Source organism: Lissotriton helveticus, chromosome 7 (genome assembly GCF_964261635.1).
Source record: "Lissotriton helveticus chromosome 7, aLisHel1.1, whole genome shotgun sequence".
Classification (NCBI taxonomy): Eukaryota; Metazoa; Chordata; class Amphibia; order Caudata; family Salamandridae; genus Lissotriton; species Lissotriton helveticus.
The window spans coordinates 407,152,046-407,167,349 of NC_136068.1; positions in this window are offsets into that span (position 1 = coordinate 407,152,046).

Sequence of the window (15,304 nt, forward strand, 5' to 3'; positions counted from 1 at the left end):
AATGTATATTTTTAGAACTGTGTAGGGGGCCTGGAGAAGCAGAGGCTTCTGTAAGTGTCAAAGTTGTTGAAAAACTGTTTGTCCTTCTATTTTTTCCCTTGTCTTTTCTAATTTATTAAAAACATGTTTTAATATTTTTCAAATTTTTGTTCTCTCTTTCACAGATTGAAAGTATAAAAATAACAAATGACTAACTTAACGACAATTATAAGGTAAATGTTTTGTACTCTTTTCGTTATATTTCTATCACATTTAACTTCTATTAGTTCCATTGCTTCATTTGTTTAACCATCACTTTCCTGCCTTTGCTACTTACCTCATTCCTTTCTCTATTACTTAATTACTGTACTCCTTCCACTATTTTTTTAGTCCCTCTCTTCTCATACTTCTTCACTCTTGGTCACTCACTCTGTCTCTATTACTGTCACTGTTTCTGACTGATCAAAAATTTTTTTTTAAAAAAGAACAGTAAGTATAAGGGAAGGAAACAGACAGTTATGTTAAAAAAAAGACAGATATAGGGAGTAAATTAGGGATACTGTTACCCGCAATCCTCTGCTGATGATGTCACTGACCATGTCATGAATGATGTAATATGTGACATCATCAGCAGTGGATTGTGGGTAACAGTATCTCTAGTTTAATCCCCTATAGCTGTCTTTCTTTTAACATAACTGTCTGTTTCCTTCCCTTATACTTACTGTTCTTTTTTAAAAAGAAAACAATTTGGTTCGCTCCCGGTTCGCGTACCGGCGAGCGAACCGGGAAGCGAACCAAGAGAAATAGAGGTTGGCAGAGTTCCAAATATTCTACCAATTTTTTTATAACGGGGAGGTAGTTCTGAAAAGAACTTTTTTTTAAATTGTTTTTGTTGTTTTATATTTTTTTTATTATTTTTCTGAACATTTTTTTACTTTTTTTGTATTTTCTGAACGGTTTTATATCTTTTTTGGTTTTTTTGGGGGGGGGGAAACGAAAACGATTCATTTTAAAGGGCTCAACAGGAGCAACAAAAAAAAAGAATTTATTGTCTGGGGCGTTTCGGACAAACATGATTCTCGATAGCTCTGTTGATCAGAGTGATGCTACTTTCTCTGTAGCAAATGAACCCATTGCAATGTACGCAGACTTGCTTTACTTCCCCGAATCTCATTTGTATATTTGGCACCATCTCCCTCCCCTCTGGTCCCGTCACTTCCGGTACAACAGATCTTCTGGCCATAATAGGGGGATTATCTTGTTCATTACGTAACTGTGCAGCACTGTAGTTGTTTGGATGCCACCTAGTCATATGGCGATGCATTGTGTAGTTTCCGTAGCTGTATTTCTTCTCGGTCCCTCTGGACAGTCTATCTTGACATATAAGGCAAGTTACGTACCTTGCATTTACTTTTTTCTGGCCTTTGGGAAATTTAAAAAATTGCCAAATAAAATTCTCTTTCAGGTGAGACCTCCTGGGCTCCTCAGGCAAAAAATGCCTCTCTTCCTGCTCTTCCTCCTCTTCCTCTTCTTCCTCTTCTTGCTGAATTATAACTTCAGCAGGTGGTCCTCTCTTCCTTGGATGTGGTGGAGGTGGTGGGGAAGCACCAGCTGAAGCTACTAAAGAAGCCATTGCTCACTGGTAACAAAGGGTCTTTCTCTCACAAAGATGAAAGTCAGAGTGAGGAAAGAAGGAGGGGTTTTCATCATTTGGGCAAAACAATAGTTCTAAACCAATGAAAATTGTTAATTTTAGATCACATGACCTAGTCTTACATCATTAGGAAACCAAAAGTGAAATGAACCAATGAAAAGTGTTATTAACAAGTCACATGACCTGCTGTGTTTACGTTACGCGCTTTGGGCCGCGTCCCGGATCGCTTCCGGGAAGCTGCGCTTCGCGCCTCGTTCGCGTACCGGTTCACTTCCGGGTACGCTAACGCGGCGCGTCATATGACGTATCACGCCACAACGCGAAACGTCATGCGGACGCGACGCGTCACGATGTTGTTTTCTAACGCGGCAGTTGCGCTAACGGAACGTTTACCGGTTCGCGGACTGGGTTGCGGCATCAAGATGAGCTAACGGGAAGCTTCCCGGTTCGCGAACCGGGAGCGAACAAAAAAAAAGTATTAAAAAAAAATTATTAATAAACATATAAAATATATTTTTGGATTTAAAGAAGAATACATTTTACAGCTACAGATATTAGCTTTTAAAAAACCAATGAAATTCACTGAAAAAACCATAGGTTATAGACCATATATAGTTAGGAATTAGCATTTACAAAACCTTGAAAATTCACTGAAAAAACCATAGGTTATAGACCATATATAGTTAGGAATTAGCATTTAAAAAACCTTATTTTACTCACACAAAACCATTGAAATTCCATATATAGTTAGTTGCACTAACTATATATCGTGCACCCGCAATCCACTGCTGATGATGTCACATATTACATCATTCATGACATGGTCAGTGACATCACTGATGACATCACTGATGACATCTCAAATGACATCACTGATGACATCACTGATGACATCATCCAGTGACTGTGTGTTTCTGTAAAGTTTAAATATGTTTTACATATTAAAGAATGAGTAGATGTATAAGTGTCTGGATGAAGCATTTAGTAGGTGGGTGACTGACTGTATGAGTGAATGATTAAATGTGTCTCACTGAGTGCATGGGTTAGTGACTAAACTGTCTTAATTTGTGCATTATTATGTCTGTTGTTCTGTAAACTGCTGCATGTGTTGATCAGTACCTATATGAGTAACTATATGGGTTATTGATTGATTGTCCAAGTATTTGTATGGGAGACTGAGTGTGTGTGTGGCTGGCTGGGAGATGTGTGACTCTGTGCAGATCAATGTGTACTTGTATCAATGATTGAATAAGAGAGTAAGTATGTGTTAGTATATGTTTGAAAATGTAAGGTACTCTATGTTTAAGTGTATAGATTAGAAAATGGAAGTGTGATTGATTATTTACAGGACTGACTAGGTGTGTGAGTAACTCCATGGATGAGTGGCAGAGTGTGAGTGTCTGTATAGGTGTATGAGTGCATATGATAGTGTTGTAAAGATGAGTGATTGTATGTATGAATGATTGTATGGGTGAATGAGTGAATGTGTGTGTAGACATAGGAATCAGTGAGTGCGTATGTAGTAACTAGTATTGGTGTGTCAATGGTTTCAAAAATTATACTCTGTATTTAACACTGGGTGTAACAGAGGTTATATTAAAATGTGAGGAGATGCATTGTATTGTCACATGAATGATATCATCAGTGATGTGGTCATTGATGTCAAATGAGATGTCATCAGTGATGTCATCAGTGATTTCATTTGAGATGTCATCAGTGATGTCATCAGTGATGTCACTGACCATGTCATGAATGATGTAATATGTGACATCATCAGCAGTGGATTGCGGGTGCGCGATATATAGTTAGTGCAACTAACTATATATGGAATTTCAATGGTTTTGTGTGAGTAAAATAAGGTTTTTTGAATGCTAATTCCTAACTATATATGGTCTATAACCTATGGTTTTTTCAGTGAATATATATATATATATATATATATATATATATATATATATATATATATAAAGACAGAACATCAATAGGATCAAAGCAAAGTGCATGGGTAAAATCACGTAAGGACTAATCAACCTTGCTCAGAAAAATCCCACACAAGAAGAAATTGCATCATATCCGACTCAGCCACTAATATTAGAAACAGAAATTGCCTGTATTAGATGCATACTAGTATACATGTACTTAACAAATCGAATTGTTTGGCGTAGCTGTGGGGCAGTGCTCTAACAGGAGCTGCTTTCCACCTAAACTGAGACCTACCCAGAGTTCTCTCCTTCTTTTTTGCATAATTTATGCGTCACTCTATGCCTGAAAGGGTTTTGTTTTGACTTAATACTGGGTGCTCCCTTGTGTCTGGACAAAGCTTACCTCTCTGAAGAGCTCTAAATAGAGCGAAACACTGTGTCAGGGGTTGCTTTTAATCATTTCAGGTTGGCTTGAGTTGGTATTTTACCAATTCAAAGCTGTAATATTGTGCCTGGAGTGATAAATGGCTTTTGTTATTTGACAGCTCGGCAAGGACTGCACTGTACTAGTCCTATGCTTAAAGACTTTGCTGTTTAAATGGCGAAAGACTTTGTCATTTTCTATCTCGGCATGGATAGCACTGTCTAATCCTATGCTTAAAAACTTTGATAGAAAAACAGACGTTTGAGGTGAGCAGATCTAGAGTGTCGCTGGTGTTGAGAGTGCTCTAACAGGAGCTGCTTTCCACCTAAACTGAGACCTACCCAGAGTTCTCTCCTTCTTTTTTGCATAATTTATGCGTCACTCTATGCCTGAAAGGGTTTTGTTTTGACTTAATACTGGGTGCTCCCTTGTGTCTGGACAAAGCTATACCTTTCTGAAGAGCTCTAATTAGAGCGAAACACTGTGTCAGGGGTTGCTTTTAATCATTTCAGGTTGGCTTGAGTTGGTATTTTACCAATTCAAAGCTGTAATATTGTGCCTGGAGTGATAAATGACTTTTGTTATTTGACAGATCGGCAAGGACTGCACTGTACTAGTCCTATGCTTAAAGACTTTGCTGTTTAAATGGCGAAAGACTTTGTCATTTTCTATCTCGGCATGGATAGCACTGTCTAATCCTATGCTTAAAAACTTTGATAGAAAAACAGACATTTGAGGTGAGCAGATCTAGAGTGTCGCTGGTGTTGAGAGTGCTCTAACAGGAGCTGCTTTCCACCTAAACTGAGACCTACCCAGAGTTCTCTCCTTCTTTTTTGCATAATTTATGTGTCACTCTATGCCTGAAAGGGTTTTGTTTTGACTTAATACTTGGTGCTCCCTTGTGTCTAGACAAAGCTATACCTCTCTGAAGAGCTCTAATTAGAGCGAAACACTGTGTCAGGGGTTGCTTTTAATCATTTCAGGTTGGCTTGAGTTGGTATTTTACCAATTCAAAGCTGTAATATTGTGCCTGGAGTGATAAATGGCTTTTGTTATTTGACAGCTCGGCAAGGACTGCACTGTACTAGTCCTATGCTTAAAGACTTTGCTGTTTAAATGGCGAAAGACTTTGTCATTTTCTATCTCGGCATGGATAGCACTGTCTAATCCTATGCTTAAAAACTTTGATAGAAAAACAGACATTTGAGGTGAGCAGATCTAGAGTGTCGCTGGTGTTGAGAGTGCTCTAACAGGAGCTACTTTCCACCTAAACTGAGACCTACCCAGAGTTCTCTCCTTCTTTTTTGCATAATTTATGCGTCACTCTATGCCTGAAAGGGTTTTGTTTTGACTTAATACTGGGTGCTCCCTTGTGTCTGGACAAAGGTATACCTCTCTGAAGAGCTCTAATTAGAGCGAAACACTGTGTCAGGGGTTGCTTTTAATCATTTCAGGTTGGCTTGAGTTGGTATTTTACCAATTCAAAGCTGTAATATTGTGCCTGGAGTGATAAATGGCTTTTGTTATTTGACAGCTCGGCAAGGACTGCACTGTACTAGTCCTATGCTTAAAGACTTTGCTGTTTAAATGGCGAAAGACTTTGTCATTTTCTATCTCGGCATGGATAGCACTGTCTAATCCTATGCTTAAAAACTTTGATAGAAAAACAGACATTTGAGGTGAGCAGATCTAGAGTGTCGCTGGTGTTGAGAGTGCTCTAACAGGAGCTGCTTTCCACCTAAACTGAGACCTACCCAGAGTTCTCTCCTTCTTTTTTGCATAATTTATGCGTCACTCTATGCCTGAAAGGGTTTTGTTTTGACTTAATACTGGGTGCTCCCTTGTGTCTGGACAAAGCTATACCTCTCTGAAGAGCTCTAATTAGAGCGAAACACTGTGTCAGGGGTTGCTTTTAATCATTTCAGGTTGGCTTGAGTTGGTATTTTACCAATTCAAAGCTGTAATATTGTGCCTGGAGTGATAAATGGCTTTTGTTATTTGACAGCTCGGCAAGGACTGCACTGTACTAGTCCTATGCTTAAAGACTTTGCTGTTTAAATGGCGAAAGACTTTGTCATTTTCTATCTCGGCATGGATAGCACTGTCTAATCCTATGCTTAAAAACTTTGATAGAAAAACAGACATTTGAGGTGAGCAGATCTAGAGTGTCGCTGGTGTTGAGAGTGCTCTAACAGGAGCTGCTTTCCACCTAAACTGAGACCTACCCAGAGTTCTCTCCTTCTTTTTTGCATAATTTATGCGTCACTCTATGCCTGAAAGGGTTTTGTTTTGACTTAATACTGGGTGCTCCCTTGTGTCTGGACAAAGCTATACCTTTCTGAAGAGCTCTAATTAGAGCGAAACACTGTGTCAGGGGTTGCTTTTAATCATTTCAGGTTGGCTTGAGTTGGTATTTTACCAATTCAAAGCTGTAATATTGTGCCTGGAGTGATAAATGGCTTTTGTTATTTGACAGCTCGGCAAGGACTGCACTGTACTAGTCCTATGCTTAAAGACTTTGCTGTTTAAATGGCGAAAGACTTTGTCATTTTCTATCTCGGCATGGATAGCACTGTCTAATCCTATGCTTAAAAACTTTGATAGAAAAACAGACATTTGAGGTGAGCAGATCTAGAGTGTCGCTGGTGTTGAGAGTGCTCTAACAGGAGCTGCTTTCCACCTAAACTGAGACCTACCCAGAGTTCTCTCCTTCTTTTTTGCATATATATATATATATATATATATATATATATATATATATATATATATATATATATATATATATATATATATATATATATATAAAGACAGAACATCAATAGGATCAAAGCAAAGTGCATGGGTAAAATCACGTAAGGACTAATCAACCTTGCTCAGAAAAATCCCACACAAGAAGAAATTGCATCATATCCGACTCAGCCACTAATATTAGAAACAGAAATTGCCTGTATTAGATGCATACTAGTATACATGTACTTAACAAATCGAATTGTTTGGCGTAGCTGTGGGGCAGCAAAACACAGCTGTGTCACACAAGCAGAGCTGCTTTGGCACAAAGGAAGAGTGTGGGAGACAGAGAGACTGGGAGTGACAGGACAGAAAGGTGAAGGGCCTGTTTTCAGAGGATCGGGTCAGTGCATGTAAAGCTCTTTGATTTTAACATTGGCTGCCATGCGCTTTAAAATTGAAAGAAGATATAATAAAGAACAGTGGCAGCCGATGTCAAAATCAAAGGGCCTTGCATGCACTGAGCTGCTTTCACTGACTACAACACAAAGGCACATTTAAAGCGTGCTGTAGTCAGTGAAAACAGTTTAGTGCAAGCAAGAATCTATGGGGCATATTATCAAGGGGGTTTATCTCCGCTTTTTTGGCTTTAAAAGCCAAGAAAGAGGAGATAAAATTATCTCCCTATTACCTAGCTGTCTCTAACACCAGTTAGCGACAGCTAGTAGGAGATAGCGACCATCTTAGGCCCCACTTTGCATGTCAGTGATATTTATCACTAATGACATGCAAAGTGGGCGTGCCAAGATGTTAGCGACTGGAAACAGTCGCTAACATCGCTATCTCCTATTACCAACTTTTGGAGATATTCGCGCTAAGCGTGAATATCTCCAAAAACTAACACCTGCCCTGAGCAGTTCTTAGCCATGTTATCCAATGGGAGGTGGATAACATGGCTAAGAGCATTAGCTCGGTAATGCATGAATATCGCTGACTTTTCAGCGATATTCATGCATTGCGGCCGTTTTTTATCGCATTTGCGATAAACCTTGATAATAGCAAGGTTTATCTGCGATAATTTCTGACGATGCTTAGCGTTAAAAAATTCGTTGCTAAGCATCGTTAGCGATAAATATCGCTTAACATTGGTAATATGCCCCTTTGACTTTACATTGCCTGTCACCGTGGTAGCAGCTCAGTGCCTGCATGGACCTTGGATTTTAAGGTCAGCTGCCACTCTACTTTATTACCAAAGGCAGATATAAAGCACGGTGGCATCCAATGTTAAAATCAAAGGGCCTTGCATGCACTGTGCCGCTTTCACTGACTACCACGCAAAGACAAATTTAAAGCGTGCTGTAGTAGTAAGTGAAAGCAGTACAGGCAAGAATCTTTGATTGTAACATTGCCTGCTTAGCAGTTGCTTCCCAGTGCCAGCAAGGACCTTGGACTTTAACATCGGCTGCCAACGTGCTTTGTTACTGAAGTCAGATATAAATCACTGTGGCAGCCGATGTTAAAATCAAATGGCCTTGCATGCACTAAGCCACTTTCACTGACTTCAACACGAAGGCAAATTTAAAGCGTGATGAAGTCTGTGAAAGCACTTCAGGGCAGGCAAGCTCTTTTGAGTTTAACATTGGCCTCCACCGTGGTAGCAGCTCAGTGCCTGCAAGGACTTTGGATTTTAAGGTCGGTTGCCACCGCACTTTATTATCGAAGGCAGATGTAAAGCACGGAGGCAGCAGACATTAAAATCAGAGGACCTTGCATTCACTGAGCAGGTTTCACTGACTACCACGCTAAGGCAAATTTAAAGTGTGCTGTAGTCAGGGAAAGCAGTTTGTGTAGGCAAGGGCTTTGGATTTTTACATCCGCTGCGACCGCGTTAGCAACTCTGTGCCTGCAAGGAGCTTGGATTTTAATATCGGCTGCCACTGCGCTTTGTTACTGAAGTCAGATATAAAGCCCGGTGGCAGCCGATGTTAAAATCAAAGGCCTTACAATGCACTTAGCCGGATTTAACAACTCTGCTATTAATCCAGACCAGGGGCACACTTACCAGTCCTGCGCAGATTCTCAGGAGGATGAGACTGCAATAATGAAGTGTGGTGCCAGGCTGGAAAATGCAGGACCTCAAGAAGAACATCACGTTTTTTGACCCGCCCCGCCCCATCTAAGCTCATTTCAGCTAATCAGAGCAGCTGGTTAGTGTGAGGGCGGGCAATGGCTTATAGCTGAAAAAAGACAATGAAGGGTTAAAAAATAAAATGCTTAAAATACGTCTTTATAATTAGAAAGCAACGCGAGTCACTCCCAGAGGGTCGGTGAGCTACCGGTAGCTCGCGAACGACCGGTTGGAGACCCTTGCTTTACATAAACATTCCCAGTCAAAATTGCAATGATTATTTAAGCAAATGAAGAGAGTTGTTGAGTATTTTAAAGGGTTTTATTTTCTAGTCAAAAGTTAATTTTTCTCTGACCCTTTATTCATTAGTAAAATATTAATCAGGTTACAAAATTTGAAAAACAGGAAAAATAGCATTACATGTAGAAAAGAAAATGTGGCGCAAAATGTCAGTCAAAACTCATAAAGAGTTTCTAAGAAAAATAAGTCTTGCAAGGCTAATCAATAATTAAATAATTTGCAAAAACCTCTCATTAAGAGAAATAAATGCATAAGACAAATCTTTCCAAATGATTCATTTAGTCAAAGCATAAACGTAGAATTTTATCTAAATCTAAAAAAGCGCTTCTATCTGTTGCTGCTCTCTGCATCTCTACCACTCTGAGCTACACAAAGGTTGAGAAAGCCCGCCCTTCACAGACCACAAAGGAATGTGATCTGCCTTGCCAAAAATATGACCTGCAAGGACTTCCCTAAAAAAATATGAGCAAAGGAACCCCCCACCAGACTCTCCTCGGACGCAATCTCACCCAGGCTGCACCCGTGATGATCTAATCTGCTGCCTTTCCTCTCTCCTCCCCCTCTGACAGAGGCCCCCTGTCTTAAAGAGAAGAGCCTAATGTGCCTAAACGCCAACCACGCCTCCAAAGAGGTCATTATGTATACTCTAGTTTTTGGCAGACTACACAAAAATGTTTCATATTCAGTAAAGCTTGTACCTGATTGGTTAGCCACAATGGCAAGAAGTCTCCCCATCCTGACTCATTGCAAATTCTAAACAATAACGGTTTTAACAAAAGAAGCATAAATGATTACATGCAATTTGTGTTTTTGCAACTTTTACCAGGAAAACATTTTTCAGTCTGATTTTACTTCCTGTCATATAGTAGGCAGGAACAATACTTTAACTAACACTGGTACATTGGCACAATCAGAAGAATGTACAGTTCACAGTGGCCTTGACTCCTTTGTGTCTTGAGGCAAGATGGTACAATCTGCGCATGCTCTCTTCTTTTAATGAAAGTCACAGCCTTGCAAACAAACAAACAAACAAACACAAAAAAGTATTAGCATTATGTAAATCAGCTCATTATGTTTTCTCAACCCCATACCAATACCCTTTATAAAAGATTTCCTAGCAAAGCTATTATTTAAAGCAGTTTTTCTTATCATTTGTGCTCAACATGCAAAAATATAAATGTGCAACATAGCATTATTATGCATTAGTTTAAATTTTAAAGGCGCAGTTAATGTTTTAGCTAGCTTTTCATGCAAAAAAGCGTGTAGCTCAATGTGCAGTGTTTGGTGCATTATTAATTAACACACATTGCAAGTTTAAATACTTTATTCGACAACATTGTCATAAAAGCAGATCCCTAAGCTTATACAAATATAAATACTAGTCTAAAAATAAAAAAGTATTAAATTCTAAGCAGTTTATACTTGTTGGCGAATAAAACAGGAAATAATCATTTTTAAAAAAAAAAAGAGACACAGCACAAAGTTTAAATCACAGGGTCTAGTAGTGCAGTTCATAGGAGTTTTAAAGTGCGCGTGCGTATTATCCATGCCCACCCCATGTATTTAGCCACTGCAATTGCAAGATTAGGGGCACAGTTTGATCTTAAAATTCTTAAGGCATCCAAACATTTCCTAGTGCCCAAGTTTCTGCAAGCAGGCTTCAACCATCTATTCCTTGGGGCAGCATATAAGGGGCAAACAAATAAAAAATGTGGGATATCTTCAACATGAATTTTACAATAAAAACAAGTATTTACATTGTCCGGACACCAATTGGCTGTGAAAGCATTTAAAGGTAAAGAGCCAATTCTAAACTGAAAATACAGTTTTCTATCTAGGGGTTTGGAGATCAGATCCCAAAACTGTTCAAATTTCGGGATTGGTTTAACTTCCAAAAACTGGGATGTCAAGGCAGAAGATTGATCAGAAGTCAATGCAGCATTGTTTATCATGTCCCAGTACAATTTTTTCAATATACTCTTAGTCGGGAAATCGCCTGGGTCTGCTGCAGACCATAAGTGTTCAAGGTGCAACTTTTGAAGCAATAACCTCACTTCCTTAAGCCATGGTACTTTGTGGAAGGTATCAGAATTATCAACATCCAAGAGGGCAGCTGCGTAATGGCTCAGCTCAGGAGTGGTTTTTATGCGCCTCCAATACAAAAGGGGACGCAGTCTGGCCATGTCCTCGATCCTTTTCCTCCCAAGATCGTAATGGAGTGGGGTCGAGGGAGTGCTCTGAGGAGCACCAATTATGCGCCGTAAGAATTTGTTCTCTGCAACTGCTAGTTTGTTCAAATTGGAAAAGCCCCATAATTCTGAACCATAAAGGCATGCACCCAACACTTTCATGCCATAGATCTCCAATATGGGCTGGATTGGTTTGGTGAAAGACAATTTATGTTTCTGGGCAATTGCCCCTGCCAGCTGGTTAAATTTAAGCACTACAGAGTCCATATGTGATTTCCAATTCATATTAGCATTTAAAGAGATGCCTAGATAGATAAAAGCATCCACTTCTTCCAAGTGAGCCCCGTTGTAGATCATTTTCCCCTTAAATTTCATGGAGGGATTCAAGTTCATAAATTTGGTTTTAGATGTATTTATTTCCAAGCCCCGAATTCGACAGAACTCACCAAAGGCATCTAATGTCTTTTGTAGGCCGCTAGGGGTCCGCGAGACCAGCAGGGTGTCGTCTGCAAACATTAGTACTGGAACTCGTTTCCCGTCTAATATTGGAGCATCCGTTGGAGATTGCTTCAAGAAGTCAACTATGCCATTAATATATAGAGAGAATAGGGTGGGGGCCAGGACGCAGCCCTGTCTCACGCCTCTCTCCACAGGGAATGATTCTGTGACATCGCCCTGGGCACCCCACCTAATCCGGGCATAGTTGTGCTCATGCAGCCTTACAAGCAAGGTCAATAATTCGGGGCTTATTCCTAGTTCCCTTAGGACAGTCCAAAGTTTTTGTCGAGGGACCAGGTCAAAAGCTGACTTTAAGTCAACAAAAACAGCAAAAAGGGGACCTTTTAGCAGGGTTACATTTTTCCAGTAGATAGTTAAAAAGTGGAATACCTGATCGACAGAGGAAGTTAAGGGGCGAAAACCAGCTTGATATGGGGAAAGGATGTCCTTATCGGTTATCCAGGCTTGAATCTTATTTTGTACCATCCTGCCCATCAGTTTTTGGGCGCAGTCAATGAGACTGATGGGCCTGTAGTTGCTTGGTAAAGCCTTATCCCCCTTTTTGTAGACTGGGATTATTTCCGCGCCTTTCCATGTTGCTGGAATCTTTGCCCCCTGTGCTATGGCATTTCCAAGCCACACAAAGTATTTGCACCAGCTTTCTCTGTCCGCTAAGAACACATCCGCCGGTATTCCATCAATACCTGGTGCCCTGCCTCTGGTCACTCCATCCATTGCCTTCTGTACATCTTTCGCTGAGAATAATTCATTAGTAAAGAATACCATCTCTATGGGGAAATCAGTATGCGACCCTGAATTGTCTGCGTACTGAGGTTTAAAAAAGTCCACCCAGGACTCCTTTGCTACATGATTTTTTGGACAATCTGGAATGCCCCCAGATCCCCACTTTAGTATGGCCCAAAACTCTTTCTGATGTTTCTCAACACATGCTTTCTTTAGGTCCAGCCAAAGATTCTCATCCCACCGCTTTTTTGCCTGGATCTGAATTTTCCTATATTTGTCCCTAGCATTTAAAACTCCTACTTTGGATCTTAGTGCTATACTAAGATTTTGTCTAGCGATTCTGCAAGATCGATCATACATCCCCTTTTTATGGGTGGTCCAGTACCCTTGCTCTTCTTGGATGTTTTCAAGAATAGCTTCTGTATATTATCAAAAAACTTTGGCTGAGACTCTTCAATCTGTGCTTTAAAATTTATATCATCCGTTAAAACCTGTAATCTGGTTACTTCATCAATGACTAGCCCCTTAAGTGCCTGCATAGCCTCTAAATTATCTGCTAGGGTTATCCATCTAATATGGCGGAGATTGTTGGTTGGAACAACTTCTACATTCGTCAGGTTTCTAGCTACATTTTCGCAGGTTACTTTTTGTTCTATGTTGAGGAGCAATGACAAAGGATTATGATCGCTCTCTAACCTTGCGATAACCTGCATATCAACAACTTTGTTCCATCCTCTAACATCTACCAGGATATAGTCTATTCTACTACTCGATCTTAGGTTATCAAAGGTATGCCTACCCTGTAGGTCCGAAAGGGTTCGGCCATTGGCAGCCCTCAGTCCTCTGGATAGGCATAGGCTTTTAGTCTGGACAGCTACTTCCGTCCACTTTGTTACCATCGGAAGATCCAACTGGGGAATTCCCCACTTAGCATCTTCCTCTTGAGTCAGATCACTATCCTCACAACCTAGAGGTTCAAATGTTGTATTTAGGTCTCCTCCCACCAAGATAATGTACTGGGTAGCTAAGATCTCTAAATCATTATCTAAGGCACCTATTATATCAGAAGATGTGCCCCCTTTGGTTCCCCTTGCATAAATATTGTATATTGCCATCTTGTGGCCAACGCCCCAGTTGAGCACAATAGAGAATAGGTCACTATTGATAATATGAGTGTGCCTAATTGTACATTGCAAAGATTGACGTATCCATATGAGTAAACCCCCTGAGGGGCGACCCTTAGTATTCTTTTTCGCGGGCACATAAAAGTTCAAAAAGCCCTGTCGAAAGACTGGTGTTACTGACCATGTTTCCTTTAACAACACAATATCGTACCTGTCAATGAACTCGCACCAGTCTGGGGTCTCTATTTTATGTTGGACACCCGCAACATTCCAAGATAGAAACTTAATGCTATCTCCACTTTCCACACTACTCTTTTTTGGGGGAGTAGTCAGATTGTGAGAAGACGGACAGGGTAGAGAACTAGATACAACAGTATTAGTACTACTAGAATCAGTTAGTGGTGTTTTATTTACTACATTAGAGGCATAGTCCCTGGGATCAGGAGACAAGCTCTCGCAACAATCCAATCCTAATGTACTTGGAATACTAATGTTTCTATGTTTATCCTTTATGATCTTCTTCGTCTTCCCTGTGGACATTGTTTCCAGTCAATCACATTGACTTAGACCTGAAAGGGCCAAGAACCTATTTTCTGTTGTGATTCCCCAGTTATTTACATTTTCAGGTATTTTGGCTTTTCTTATTACAGGGTTCCATTTTGTTTTTAATAAGGTTGGATTTAGATGACTTCCCTTTTTTGTATAAAAGAAATCCAACGTTAATGGCACTATTTCAGTAGATCTACGCTGAGGGGGATATATATTGGCTAGAATATTTGGTAGGACCTCAGGATCTGAGAAGTGCAGCACCACGCAATCTCCCCTAAACTTTTTATTGCCACCCCCGATCCATGCAACCCTTCTAGCTTTTACTACTTCCTGTGCCAGCTGGTCCCTGCCTCCTGGTTTAAATGCCATGTTCTTTGATAACCAATGGAGTGATTTATTAATCAGAGACGAAGTGTTCTCTGTATGTCCTGATTCAAGTTGGGGAACATTTGCCAGAACCAAGATTAGTGGGGAAGCTTCCACTACTAGTTCAACCGGGCCTTCCTCTACATTGTCTAGATCTTTTGTACTTCTAGAAGTAGGCCCTGTAAGGTCCTTATTAGTAATATCTTGGTTTGTTGCTCCTAGCCCTACTCCTCCTTGGGCTGACCTCCTCATAATATTCTGGGAAGTACTTGGTTGGGGATCTGACCCAGGTACAATGTTGGTAATTTGTGGGTCAGCTATAACTGGGTTCAATAGGGCGGTGTTTGGGCTTTCCTCAGTTATTTCTTGCAGGAGTACCCCCAATCTAGTGACCTCCTCCGTGAGCTGATCAATTTTGCTTAATAGTGGTTTCGTTATAGATCTTATTTTATTATCTATAGCATTCAGTAGCTTCTTGAATTGGTCTTCGTCCAGATATGCCTTTGCTTCCCCCTTACCCCCCATTTTATCTTCAATGTTCCTCTGGGGTGAAGGGTCAGTATACTTCTTGCCTGATCGAAGCCCCTCCCTTTTTGGTACATTCTTTCCCCCTCCCTTTGTTACTCTAGGAGCTGGGACTGGTGCAGGGGTTTCTTCTTCTACCGTGATAATGTCTATGTCACTTGTAGATTCTGGAGCA